Here is a 14,434-nt window from a genome sequence, read left to right on the forward strand (position 1 = left end):
AGTAATCAGAATACTACATCAAGCGAGGGGAGCCAGTGGTTGTAGCCAAATAGATGAGTTTTTAAATCTCAGTGAGTCTACTGATTTTTAATACTGGGATCTATGCTTGTCCCTGTCTGTTCCCTGACACCCATTTTCCTGAATACTCTCTAAGCACATTGGGAGTGATGATGGGGGTTGGGGGATGCAGATACAAAGGAAATTAAACAACCAGTCCTTGGCCTTGAGGAACTCAGTATAGTGAGACAAAACATCAGTGCCTTAAGTGGCATGAGAATGGTTATGAGGCAACAAATCAGCAAGTTCAAACTAATATGCTGCTGCTACTGCTGCTAAGTCGCTTCAGTCGTGTCCGACTCTGTGCGACCTCAGAGACGGCAACCCACCAGCCTCCCCGGTCCCTGGGATTCTCCAGGCAAGAACACTGGAGTGGGTTGCTATTTCCTCCTCCAATGCAGGAAAGTGAAAAGTGAAAGTGAAGTTGCTCAGTCCTGTCCGACTCTTAGCGACCCCATGGAGTGCAGCCCTCTAGGCTCCTCCGTCCATGGGATTTTCTAGGCAAGAGTACTGGAGTGGGGTGCCATTGCCTTCTCCCTCAAACTAATATAGTACAGCACAAATTGAATGCATGTGGTAATGTGTGGCTACCTAGGTGGCAGGATGGAGCTAGACATTTTGGTCCCTGAAGGCAACATTTCAGAAAGGGCCAAGTTTTCTTTGTTAACACTGAAATAAACATCCCCAGCAATTCAGGGCTAGTTGGATGATATTAACACTTGTGAAGAAAGGAAAAAAAAAGAGTTAACTTCCAGGGACAATTACTTTTCTTTTCATTCTCCTTTGTTCTCTCTTCATGATGTATGATATGGTTTTGGCAAGCACAATTGCTCTGAGCATCAGTTTCCTCATCTATAGACTGGCGATAAACGCCAGAGAGCAGCGGGTTGAAAGTCAGGAAATCCTAACTGGAAGGTCAAATCTATCTAGCGCGGCCTTCCATACATCAGGTCTCCCGCTCCCTCCTCCATCAGTTTCTTCTGTGACAGAAAGAGGTTGAGATGAATGGTCCAGAAGTTCCTTGCCAACTCCAACACTTGAGGCCATGGACAGATCATTCGGTTTGTTGTGAGAGTTTAAAAAGTAATGATGATGCATAGGAAAGTACTCTGTAAACCATAAAGTGGCATGTTGATGTTAAGAGTATCAAATATAAGGCAGTTCCACCTTGAAAAAATCCTGCAGCTCTCCTTTAAATTTAGGAGCTCAAAATATAAATGGGTACTGTCTGTCAAGGCACCGCTTTCAGGCCCTTAGAGAATTCTGATAATTTGTACCTCTTGCTCATGGAATAAACTCAAATCTGGACTAGTCCATCTCGGGTTCACTAAGGGGTCAGCAGTGATATTGCGATTTCACGGATGGGTTCTTGGTGAACCACTCCCAAGTTTTCTTCAAGACACCTAACAGTTACTGGAGACCCTTTCCCTGGGTCTTAGGAACTCTCTTGGTGAACGAAAGCAGATTTCTAAGTTGTCCCTTGTCCCTCCACAAACACACACTCATTGCCATCCTGCCTTGATGGGCACCAACGTTTTGTCACTTTACCAGCCGCGATGTGGATTTGAGATACACCCCGAAATGATCGGCAGCCTGCTATAGGGCATCACTTTCGAGGCCAATTCATCCCGCGTCCCGCGCGCCGGCTGGGGACCAGACCAGGTGCACGCAGAGCGGCCGTGGTGCAGGAAGAGAGGGCGCTGAGGGCTTCCAGCAGGGAAGTCGGAGGGCAGCCGGGGTCATCAGGCCGTGAGCAAGCGGCGGGGAGCTCCTAGGCGCCTCCAGCGCGGAGCGGGAGGAGGGGCCGGAGGAGATGTGCGGTCCCTTTAAGACCCCAATGCTCGCTTAGCCAGAGGAGCGGGGGCGGGGGGCGCTGCGTGATGGGAAAGTCGCCGGCTAAGCCTCACACTTTCTCCCGATTTCTTAACTTTCGGGTCGGGGGATAGGGGAGAAAGCGGCGGTGTCCGGGAGGCGAGGGGGTGCGGGCTTGCAGCTGCTGCGTGGTCGCGGACTTCCCGCCCGAGCCGCCGGCCTCACGGGCCAAGTAGGGGGCGGGCGGCGGGCGGGTAGGTGGCCCCGGGCCGCCGCACCCGCGCCTTGGCTCTGCCCCAGGGAGCCGGGCGAGCCGCTGCTCCCTCGTGGTGTGAGGGCGGTGATGTTTTTCCTCCCCCCCACTTCCGAGTCCTCCTCCCCCCTCGCACGCACTCTAGCTCTCGCCACAACCTGCGAATCCCAGACCTCGGAGGAGCGCCCCGGAGAGCTCGGAGCGCCTGCACGCGTGGACCACGGAGGAGGCCGGTGGCCAGGTCAGTGAGAGGTGCCCGGCGCCTGCTTTCCCTCTCTTCCTTTCCAGCGTTTGCACAGGTGGGCCGTCTTCCCCCAGGGCACCCCAACCTCCCTGTACCTGCCACCTCAGCTGGCTCCCTGCTCCAGCTGCCCGTGGCCCGGCTGGAGGTGGGGCCCAGGGCGCTGCACCAAGGTAGGTGGGTGGATGGGGAGGGGTGTCGGCTCCCTCCGGATTCGAACTCGCCACTCCCGCTTGGCCTGCGTAGTTCCAGGCTCTGGAGCTGTGGGGAGGCCCCTTGGGTAGCCATCTAACAGGTTCTGAAGTCACCTTAGTGATTGCCTGTGTCCCGAGTCTTTTTTGCTTGCTTGCTGAAGTGCCCTGGACCAGTAAATGGTTCCGACGTACTCAAGTTAAGGAAACAGAGCAGAAGGGGTTGGAGGCGCCTCTGTCCTCCTTGTGGACATCTGCCTCATTTTCTGGCCTGGACCACTGGGGTCAGAGTTGGACCCGCTAAGCTCAGGGTACAACGCAGTATTGCCAGAACTCAGGGCCTGGAAAGCCTGCCTTCTAGTTCCTGCCGGCCCTGCCACTAACTTTATGAGAATGGGCAGTTGAGTTCTCTGGGCTCCAGGATGCCCATTTTGAAGGTGGAGTTGTTGTGGGAAATCAAAAGGAAATGATAGATAGCACGGTGTTTTGCAAACCAAACTCCAGTCGTTTGTCCATCATAGCAGCGACGGAGGCATCTCAACTCAGACCAGAGACACCCTGGCCTGAAGCTGCCATTTTTCAGGGCCAGCCCACTGCCAGTGAATGGAGCTTTTCTTGTTGGGTGGTAGACTGGGGAGAGGATTTTAGCTGAGGGACTCTGGCCTGCGACTCCAGTGTCTTCTTACTGTTTGTCCAAAAGAGAATTGTTACCCTGGAGGATGTCCCACAGACAATAGTGCATGTAAGATTACAAGGGTAGTGAAGCCTCTAGGAAGGATTAAAGGAACATTGTGGGGCATGACAAAGAAGGCAATGGCACCCCACTCCAGTACTCTTGCCTGGAAAATCCCATGGATGGAGGAGCCTGGCGGGCTACAGTCCATGGGGTCGCTAAGAGTGGGACACGACTGAGCGACTTCACTTTGACTTTTCACTTTCCTGCATTGGAGAAGGAAATGGCAACCCACTCCAGTGTTCTTGCCAGGAGAATCCCAGGGACGGGGGAGCCTGGTGGGCTGCCGTCTCTGGGGTCTCACAGAGTCGGACACGACTGAAGCGACTTAGCAGCAGCAGCAGCAGTGGGGCATGAAGAGCTGGTTGACCTGCCCATCCTTTAGCCTTCCTTTGGGAATGTCTCTGATTCTATTCTACCCAGGAGACCTCTTCTGAGAACGGACAGAGCCTTGGCACTTGGCCGCCCAGATCCCTTGCAGTCACAGCCAGGCAAGGAGCCTTTGGTCCCCTGGCTCGTTGCAAATGAACTTGGTGAATTCTTGTTACACGAAGGCACCTTAATGGGTACATTTCTTTAGGATCTTACGTGTTTCTTAGACTCCTGTAAAGCCCACTCACCCTCCCCAGCTCCGCAGCGTTGGTCTCAGAATTTTTGTTTTCTTTGTTGTTTTCTTGTTGGGGCCTGGCTTTCCCCCAGATATGTCAATGGCTACATTTCTAAGTAACCTGTAAAAGAGCCAGTGCAAGTTCCATGGCACAACGGCCTGTGTGAAGCAGAGAGTTAGTGCCGAAATAACGCCAGTTAACTGGATCAAAGTATAATTTGAAAAATTAAGGACAGTTTGGCTCTTTGCAAGTGTAAGAATCGGCACATTTGCTGAGCAATGCTCACTCGTGTTTATTGTTGCAGCCCCAACAAATGTCTTGAACTGTTCTCCTCCCCCCAAAAGAAAAAGTTAAAGGGATAAAGAGAAATTTAACAGAGACATGGGGAGGGAACATTTCTAAGTTTATAGCACCATACAGAACATAAAGGCAGGACTTCAGGATCTTGTAAAGCAAAAGTGATTATTTATAAAGAGATTCATTTTCTGATGTTCTTCAGCCCAGCCAGGGAGGCCACAGGGATGACAGGAATGCCAAAAGAGATTAATTGCTCTCTAGTCGCCAGCTTTTCTCTTTGCTCATACCATTAGTTGAGACCCAAGAAAAGCAAAAAAAGAAAAAACAAAAACCAAAACCTAAGAGCCGTTTTCTTGCCAGCTTGAGTTATGAGGCAATGCTACAGTTCACCAAATCACCCAAACATTGTACAAGAAAAACAATCCCGTTGGTTCTTGCATGGGGAGACCCGAAAACCACGGCTTCAAAAATCCCCCCTGAGAGCCATATGTGATTATGATAAATTAGATTTCAGTGGTTTAAAAAAAAGCTTTCTCCTTTGGAGACTTGGGGAATAAGCTTATTAAAGAAGGCTCGGGAAGAACCTCACTGGGGTGAGTCGCTGTGTTAAAGCTGTTCATGGAAATGATTTGCTTCAAGGGAACCTGGTAACTCTAAGAGGACAGAGCTGGACATTCTGAGTGATTGAAGGAGGGCAGAAACTCCCAGAAGGGATATGGTCATCAGAACCCAGGTCTTTTGAAGGCTATGAACATGTCCCAGGAAAATTTAGTCGTTGTTTAAGGAGCAGGAAGGAGGTAGAGAGGCAAATCGGTGCTGCAAATCCTGGCTGATACCATAAATTATTCTCTATGACCAGTTCTGCTTTGGTTACATACTCTTAATTTGAAACCATGGATTTTAAATTATCTGGCCAACTTCATAATATTTAAAGTAAGAGTGGTGGCATTCACATCGTGGCCCAAAGACAATTCAGTTCTCCAGAATGATCATCTTGTATTCCATCCAGCTCTCTATACTCAATATTTAGGTTAGACCTGCTGAAAAGATTGTTGAACACACTTCCCATCCAATGTTAATCCCAGACTAAAATATGGTGTTTCTTGAGTTATTTAAATATTTTCAAATCCCGCTTTGGAAGAGTTTTGCCAGCTCTAAAGTCGATGGAAATGACCTGTGGCTGGATATAATCGATAGCAAACCTTCTGTGTTCTAAGCCTCAAAAAGCTTTCCACTCCTGAGACTGGAAATGCAGTTCTCCTATTTTTAGGAATGGTAGGTGCTTTTGGGGTGGTCTTTTGCGTGGTGATGCAATGTGAACATATTACCTACTTAAGTTTGCCCGATATTCCTTAAATGGTCCATTTAAAATTTCCATTTCACAGGGGACTTCATGTGAGAGGAATATGTCTGAACCATTCAGGTGCTTACATCACATCCATTTGCTAATCACATCTGTCTTTTCCAACATAAGTAGCCAAACTGAAAATCCTTATAGATCTCATAAGAGACACAGGCAAAACACTGATCAATGCTTGCCCCATCCCTGAAGGATTAAAAATAATGGTAGTCTTGAAGCTAAGATCAGTTGACTTTGGTTTCAGAAATTGTTTGGGTCACTGCCTATTATTTTTATCTTGTTTGCCAAAATGGCCATTTTGCAAACCCCAGTTTCCCTTTTCTCCCAAAGAAAATCTCTTGAGAAGTCAACTTTAATTCCCTTAGAAATGAGGATTTCAAAATTTATTTTTTCTTTCCTATGACTTGCCTGTAAGGATTTAGCCTTAGCGTTGGATAGGAATGTATGTTCGTCCACTTAAATTTTCCCCCACAGTCTTTGCAAGGCAGGAGAGGCAAGTTCTCTTTCTTTGCAGGAAAACAGTGCTTATTACATATGTAAATTCCCCCAGCCCTTCCCGCCCCCCAGTAGGTTAGAAGCCTGAGATAAGAGGTCTCCATCAGTTCCAGTAGATCTGTTCTAAGTCTTTTTGTCTGCTTTCTTCCCAACAGCTTGAGTACACGGGGCCCTGAAAGTTTCAAGTTGCCTTTTGCACTGGCTGGAATGAGAAAAAAGTGGAAGATGGGCTGCATGGGAGGCATGAGATACATCTTTTCCTTGTTGCTGTTCTTTCTTTTCCTAGAAGGAAGCAGAACAGAGCAAGTAAAACATAAGTGTCTTGAGTTTAAAAAAAAAACAAGATACTTTCTTGTCATTTCTTTGAGAATGTGCTTATAATCTGAAGAGATTGCGAGTTAGCCCAAATGTGGCCCTGCCACGAATCTAAGAAAGTGAATGTTACTGGTTTATGTGTGAGTTGATAAAAGGAGAGCTTTGAATCAGGCCAATGAATTTGGGGCTGTTTTTCTGATTATCATGTAGTTTTCATCTCATAGAACACATGACACATTAGTTATTTTCCATTTCCTGTTCTGAACTGTACAAATTTCATTCCATTTTACATAATTCTAGAAATATCTGACAGATGAGCTGGATTTTTTCCCAAATTTCAGACTCTTCAGCAAAGGATTTCACTTTATGAAAAAGAATAACACAGGAAAAAAAAAAAAAAAGTAAAGCAGGCTCTGCCTATTCTCTTCTGCTGAAAAATGAAGAAGGAAAAAACCTTCACACGAGCTGGATTGAGATGAAAAATCCTTTGAGGAAATTGAGATTCCAGGGACCGTGAGCAAATTGGATGCCATTTGTTGAACGGAACATCCCTGCAAAGCCAGGGAATATTTCTAGAAAATCAGCGATCCGTGTCATGGGCTGACACATTGGAGAAAGCCGAGTGGCAGGAAAGGGGGGTAATTAACCCTCCTTGCGGCCACATTTGGGACATTTATGAGTAACCATTGACATCTCTGCCCTTGTTAGGAGCTGTCTGCTTGCCTTCGCCCACTGTGAGCCTCACCATCTTTGGGCCATTCACAGCCACCTCCAAGGTGGACCCTGGCTCTGCATTTGAAGGAAAAGCCCTCTCTCTAGTTCCCCTTTTCAGCTGCATCAAAAGAAGCACAATGTGGAACTGGTCCAAGACGGGGCATTCTCTGCTCCACTGAACTTATTCATGAGAAGGAAGTGTGTAAGTATGCCTGGTAGGAACTGAAACAGCATCTGAAGCCCATCACTTCAACACGTATCCCCTTTATCAGCTTAAGTTAAATATATTGGGCATGAGGCTCTCTGTTAGGGAGAACAGTGCCGAATCTGTTCCACTGTTACCTGTCTTTCTGCTTCACTATGGTTTTCATAGTAAAGTGAGTCTCCTTCCTGGGAGAAATGGGGCTTTTGATTAGGCTTTTAAACATGAGTGATCCATTGTAATCTCGTATGATTGAGACACAAAAAAGGAAGTTTGAGCAGGGCACAGTAGGAGCAAGAGAGCTTAAATCAGCCTCTTCTCTTGTAGTCCTCAACCGACCTTCTTCTGCTTGAATACGTAATCCACCTCAGAACCCTCGTCTTCCAGAAGTTTGCCTTGATTTAAGTGGATGTGAGAGAAAAGTCCAGTCCATTCTCAGCTAAGCTCACAAGCAGCTGGACTTAAAACTCCTTTGTTTCTTAGGGAGAAACTTCCCTTATGGCCTTGTGGCAGCATGGGGAAGCTTGCAACTCTTAGGAGACAATCTTCTCTGGGAAGCCTTCCATATTAATGAAGAATTGAGTAATATTGTCCATAGAAATAGACAATTAGAGCTTAATTGACAAACCAAAGGAAAAATGTGATTGAAAACTGATTGACAGACCCCAAACTATCACTCTCTAACATTTCCTACTGCCTGTGAGTCTGTCCCAAGCCCTTTGGATATTCAATTGGTGTCAAAATGAGTATGTAACAGATGGCCTAAGGGACCAGTTCTGGGCTAGTGTTTCCAGCTTATAGTCAGATAATGAGGCTTAGGTCATCGTCATTCCCTAAATGAGCCCTCAGCATCATTCTTTGGGGCCTGACCCAAGCTAACTGTCTCAAAGATATGTGCAAAGTTATCTCCACTAAAAGGAGACTCTAAAAGTCTATGCCTTAGGTATGTTGCCTCAGCACACATACACACTCACACACCCATACACTGCACACACACATACACTGCATGCACCGAAATTTATATTGCAGCTCTACAAGACATTAGAAACAGTAGGAAACGGTTGCATAAATGATCCTTGTAATGCATTCTCATGCTACCAAACACTCCTTATTGAAAATGATAGCCCTGGAAAATGCTTATATTAGCTTATTTTGAAATTTCTTAAATTGTGAAATGAATACTACTCACTGAACAAAATGATGTGAAAGTATCTGAACTTCATAAAGAACCTGTTTCTCTCAACTCCCATTCCCGCACCTCAGGGATGACTGTTACTATTAATAATAGTAATAGTTTTCTGTTTCTTCCATGCTGTTTTCTCTCTGTGTTATCAAAACATACATATCTATAGGGATTTTTTATTTTATAAAAATTGGATATTATATATATATATTTTTTTCCTTATAACTTGCTTTATTCAGCAGTGTGTCCAGGACATCCTTCCATGTCAGAACATTTCAGTGTAACAGTACCATGTTCATTCTAATGCCTACATAGTACCCGGTTATATGAGTGTGCCATGGATTGTTTAGATAGTCCCTATTTGTAGATATTTAGATTGTTTCCAGTTTTGTTATTACTATAAGTAAGGCATTAGTGAATGCCTGAAAGCACTTAAGCAAGTGTTTGTGAGTAATTGTCAGGTCAAGGTGTATGCTCAGTTTTAATCTTGGCAAAAACTGTCAAATTGTCCTTCCAAAAAAAAGTATCAGTTTACACTTCCACCATATATGTACGCATGTCCATTTCTAATTCCTTCACTAAAAGTATTATTAATCGCTGTATTCATGGGCCAGTTTACTAGAGGAAATCCTATTTCAGTTGTGCTGTGAGAGTTTCCTATTACTGGAGTGTATTTTCAATTACTTTTAATTCAATTGTATTTCTCCAGTGAATTGGCTATTTTTCAGTTGGGTTGCTTGTCTTATTGATTTGCAAAAGCTTATTTATTAACATTTTGTTATTTCAAATGTTGTTATTAACCTTTTGTATTTCACGTATTGTTTTCCCAGTCTGCCATTTCACTCAAACTTTGTATAAGCCATATTTTCCCATATAGAAGTTTTAAATTTTTGTGTAGTCAGATCTGTCACTCATTTCCTTTATGGCTTGTGGATTTCTTCTTATTCCTAAGAAGGTCTTTCCTACTCCATATTCTTATATTTTTTCTACTGCTTCTGTACTTTGGGGTTTTACCCATAGTTCTCTCTTCTACCTGAACTTTATATTCATGCTTGGTGCACAGTGAGGCTTCCCAGGTGGCTCTGTGGTAGAGAATCCACCTGCCAATGAAGGAGAAAAAGGTCCAATCCCTGGGTCAGGAATATCCCTTGGAGAAGGGCATGGCAGCCCCACTCCAGTATTCTTGCCTGGAAAACCCCATGGACAGAGGAGCCAGCCTGGCAGACTACAGTCGATGGGGACACAAAGAGTCAGACACGACTGAGCATGCACGCACACACATGGTGTGCAAGAGGGAACTAATTTTTTATCTCTGGGTAGTAGTTTCATGACTGTTATTTTTGTTCATTTTTATACTTCTGTTTATTCCAAAGATTTCACAATTGGCAATATTACTTTGACAACAGGAAAAAGTCCTTTGAAGTAAAAGGAAACCAGGATTCCCATATTGTGCTGTGAGTTCTAGAGAAGAGTAGGTATAGGAATGGAAGAAGCAAAATGAGGGGAAAAAATAACAGAAAACTTCAAGAAATGTGTAAGGATCATAAAGTTTCATGTCGCTCCTTGCTGCCTGATACTGTTGTACCCAAGGAAGCCAAGGTTTTTTCTCACTCATGGGCTGGTTTGAGTATAAGCATGTTGGTCAAGGCAGATGCTTGGTAGCCTGTTTGCTCTCCCATTTTAGGCATCAGGATGGAATGAGGGGCGATGCTATTATGGTTAAAGACACTCACTCAACTGGTGTAGAATCTGAGGAGGTCTGGAGGAAATGCTTTCAAAGCAGAAAGCTGTTTGCACAAGGAAAAGTAGAAGTGGGTGCTGCCACTTGCTAGTAGCTAATTAGCCAGAGTTACCTTGCTCTCACAGGAGGGAAAACCCGCTCAGGAACCCGGGAAATATGGACAGTGCCATCACAGTGGATGAATGAGCCATTTATGGCTTATATAAAAGTTTGTTCCTGTCCAAAAGCAGCGAGGATGGAGATCTTTAGCTGGGAAAGTGTCTTTCTATAATTCCATTATGCTCAATTGTTAAAGTTGTAGTCAAAAGAGGCCAGGAAGTTCTTTTGAAGTTCAAAGAAGCATAATATTCATGCAAATGCAGGACAAAATGAGCTGAAGAGTTTGCCTCTTTTGGCACATCTGACTTAGGTAATGAACTATTGATCAAAGTGAGGTAGAATAATTGAGTTGTTAAGAATATTTAATTATATATTTCAAATGAACCAGCCTGTGCCAAGGCTGGCAAAAGTCCTTGGGAGAGAAATGGTTGGTGTATTTCATGGCTTCTGTGCCTGCTTTATAAGATGGGTTAGCTGGATCTTCCAAGAGACTAGATTCTCACTCATTTTTGTCCTTTGGAGAAAAGCTTCTAACATTTGTATTTGGCTGAAAATGGGCCTCTGAACTTCCCAGGAAGGATGAGTCCCCAAAAGATTGCAGAGAAGGAAGAAGATAGTGAAATTTTGAGACACAGGAAGCATGGTCTTATGGAGCCTACCCAGAGCCTCTTTATTGTGAAAGTCAAGGGCTTGAGTCCTTCACCTCCAGGTTATCACTTGGACATTTGAGGTGATTATTTGACAAGACAAAGAAATGAGCAGAAGAATAGATGTATTCACATCTTAGAAGTTCAGATAGGTAGAAGTAGAGTAAATGAGAATGCTTTAAAATTAGCTTAATGCCTTTCAAGGTGTATTCTTAATTATTTTTTATGTTGGGAGGGACCAGTGGTGTTGGCTATGGAAACTCTGGAGTCCACTTTGATCCAAACCCCAGATCCACGACTTCCTTACTTTGGGAATGTTGCTTAATCTCTCCAGCTTTAGTGCTCTTATCAGTACAGTAGGGGAAATAATAGTGTATTGATTGTAAACATGGTCATCTAAAGACTCGATCATATTGTGCACACAGAGGGCTGTGTGACAGTGGCTGGCACACAGTTTTTAATGAATGGTAGCTTCCCTGATGGCTCAGACAGTAAAGAATCTGCCTCTAGTGCAGGAGACCCGGGTTTGATCCTCGGGTCAGAAGGATCCCCTGGAAAATGGAATGTCAACCCACTCCAGTATTCTTGCTTGGAGATTCCATGGACAGGGGAGCCTGGCAGGCTACAGTCCATGGGGTTGCAGAGTCAGACACGACTGAGTGACTAACATATGCACACACAGCAATTAAAGTAACTCTCTTACAGGCCCAATGATATTATTACCTTAATTTTCAAATGAGAAACTTGAAACTGAGTGAGGCCAAGTGACTTTGTACAAAGTCAGACAGCAAATCCAGGGCAGCACCGGAATGAAAACCCAGGTCTCCAGATCCGCTGTTCTGTTCACAATACCAGTTTGTGTCTAGCAGTTCTTTGAGGAAGCCAGTGCCTTCTCTTGAATAGAAGCCCAGTGCTTTGCACATGTGGAGAAGGAAATAGTAACCTACTCCTGTATTCTACCCTGGCGAATCCCATGGACAGAGGATCCTGACAGGCTACAGTCCATGGGGTCCCAAAGAGTCGGACACAACTGAAGTGACTTAGCATGGCATGCACAGCTTTGCACATGGCAGCCACTTAACATGTGAGATGATCTGAGTAGATGAATAAAGAACTTTGTAATCAGAATTCCAAAGACAGGCAGTATACTATTTGGGAGTTAAAAGATAGAGTCTAGGACTAAAGTTATTCTGGAACCTAAATAAGCTAAGCCAAAGGAAATGTGTGAGGAAGGCTAAAAATATGTGCCTTTATGTGCATGCTTCTTAGATTTCCCTGACTTATCAGAAGGATTGGAATGCCCTCATAGTCGAATGGAGAGTGAACTGTGCTCTAAGTCAGGAGACCTGGCTTCTGGTCAGTTCTATTGCTCACTGTGTGGTGTTGGTTGAGTCATTCACACTCTCTCTGAACTAAAGATTCTCTACTCTCTGAGAGGAATTCTTCCCTTCTGGACAGCAAACTAAAGGATGGGAGAATAAGGGGTTGTGCAGCGGGGAGGGCAGGGGAAACCAGAAAAATGAAAGTGGAAGTGTTAGTCCCTCAGTCACGTCCAACTCTTTGGACCCCATAGACTGTAGTCTGCAAGGCTCTTCTGTCCATGGGATTCTCCAGGCAAGAATACTGGAATGGGTTGCCATTTCCTCCTCCAGGGGATCTTCCCGACCCAGGGATTGAACCTGTCTCCTGAATTGCAGGCACATTCGTTACTGTCTGAGGCATCAGGGAAACCAAGGCTCTGTCTTTAGTATTTGGAGCACACCTGGACTTTTATCATTGTCACAAGGTCTTTGCAAAAAGCGTTTTACTCATTTAAGATTTATAGCGTGCTACTTCCCAAAAGAGTAGATATAGGTTATATATGAAAGAATGGGATTCCCTGGTAGATCAGCTGGTAAGGAATCCACCTGCAATGCAGGAGACCTTGGTTCAATTCCTGGGTTGGGAAGATCCCCTGGGGAAGTGATAGGCTACCCACTACAGTATTCTTGGGCTTCCCTGGTGACTCAGATGGTAAAGAATCCACCTGCAGTGTGAGAGACCTGGGATCAATCCCTGGGTTGAGAAGATCCCCTGAAGGAGGGGATGGGAACCTACTCCAGCATTCTTGCCAGGAGAATCCCCATGGACAAAGGCACCTGGCAGGCTACAGTCCATGGGGTCACAAAGAGTCGGACACCACTGAGTGACTAAGCCCAGCGCATCACAGCATATATGAAAGAATAGTTGCAAGATAACTTTTTAAAAGCTGAAACAAAAAATAGAAGCCATCTGACCAAAGTAGAAAGGGTAGATATTTTTAACACCTGATTTGGTATCATGAGGCTTCCCAGGTGGCTCAGTGGTAAAGAATCCACTTGCAGTGCAGGAGATGCAAGAGATGTGGGTTCCATCCCTGAGTCAGGAAGATCCCCTGGAGAAGGAAATGGCAACCCACTCCAGTGTTCTTGCCTGGAAAATTCCATGGACAGAGGGGCCTGGTGGGCTATAGTTCATGGGGTCTCAGAGAGTCAGATACAGTTGAGTGACTGAGCGTGCACAAAGGTTGGTACATTACAGTATTCACGTTTCTAAGTTGGTGTATGCTTCCTGAAAAGATAAAAAGAGAAGCTTTCCATTGGTTGGCAAGAGATGAGTACAATTTCATCTACCTCCCACTTAGTCAAATGGTATTAATGATGGGATGTTTGCAGAAAGTACATTTTGGGTGGTACAAAGACACAAATTGTAATCTTGGTTTCATAGAAGAAAGAAGAATCATATTTGGCATTTCTCTATTAACCCTCTGTAAAGGAATAGGGCAAACATTAAATTATAGCTCAATATAAGTTTTTTTATAAGTGCTAAGTTAATGTAGTCCAGATAGTTTAACTTTGAATGATATAAGCTAATCGAAGGCTAGAACATGGAAATGTTATACATATGGTTGTTTAATATGTCTAGTAGACTGCATTGTCAATTATCAGATGCCCTAAGCAAAGTTTACATCAACGTGATTTTTTTCTATTTAAAAATAGATGTCATTTTTCAACATTCAGAAGAAAATAAAAGTATTAGAGAAACAAAAGTCATTGGTAATCTCAACATTTATGTTAATCATGGTTAATTGGTATATAGACTTAGAGTCTTTTTTTTTTTTTTTTTTTTTTTGCAGCTACACACACACACACACACACACACACACACACACACACACACACACATATGTGAGCCTCCATGGTGGCTCAGATGGTAAAGAATCTGCCTGCAATGCCAGAGACCCAAGTTCTATCCCTGGGTTGGGAAGATCCCCTGGAAAAAGAAATAGCAACCCACTCCAGTATTCTTGTCTGGGAAATCCCATGGATAGAGGAGCCTGGTGGGCTACAGTCTATGGGGGTCACAAAAGAGTTGGACATGACTTAGCAGCTAAATGACAACAACAACACATATATATTATTTTATAAAAATGAAGCACTCAGGCAGGGTATGTGCCCAGTAGTGGGA

The 14,434-nt window shown here is 44.5% G+C and overlaps 2 long non-coding RNA genes across 2 annotated transcripts in view; one reads left to right on the forward strand and one right to left on the reverse strand.

The window, feature by feature from the left end:
- The first annotated feature begins 2,162 nt into the window (after positions 1 to 2,162).
- LOC147340797 (uncharacterized) lies at positions 2,163 to 6,533 on the forward strand. The gene is made up of 2 exons (XR_015159059.1): positions 2,163 to 2,363; positions 6,203 to 6,533. It is a non-coding gene; the product is annotated as an uncharacterized LOC147340797 (long non-coding RNA).
- LOC147340798 (uncharacterized) overlaps positions 5,904 to 14,434 on the reverse strand; it is a 109,030-nt gene continuing 100,499 nt past the window's right edge. The window contains exon 3 of the long non-coding RNA XR_015159061.1: positions 5,904 to 6,329. This is a non-coding gene — a long non-coding RNA (uncharacterized LOC147340798). The remainder of the gene's footprint in view (positions 6,330 to 14,434) is intronic.

The sequence above is a fragment of the Bos grunniens genome, chromosome X (assembly GCF_055505025.1).
Source record: "Bos grunniens cultivar Pamir isolate PY7600 chromosome X, Bosgru_T2T1.0, whole genome shotgun sequence".
Taxonomy (NCBI): Eukaryota; Metazoa; Chordata; class Mammalia; order Artiodactyla; family Bovidae; genus Bos; species Bos grunniens.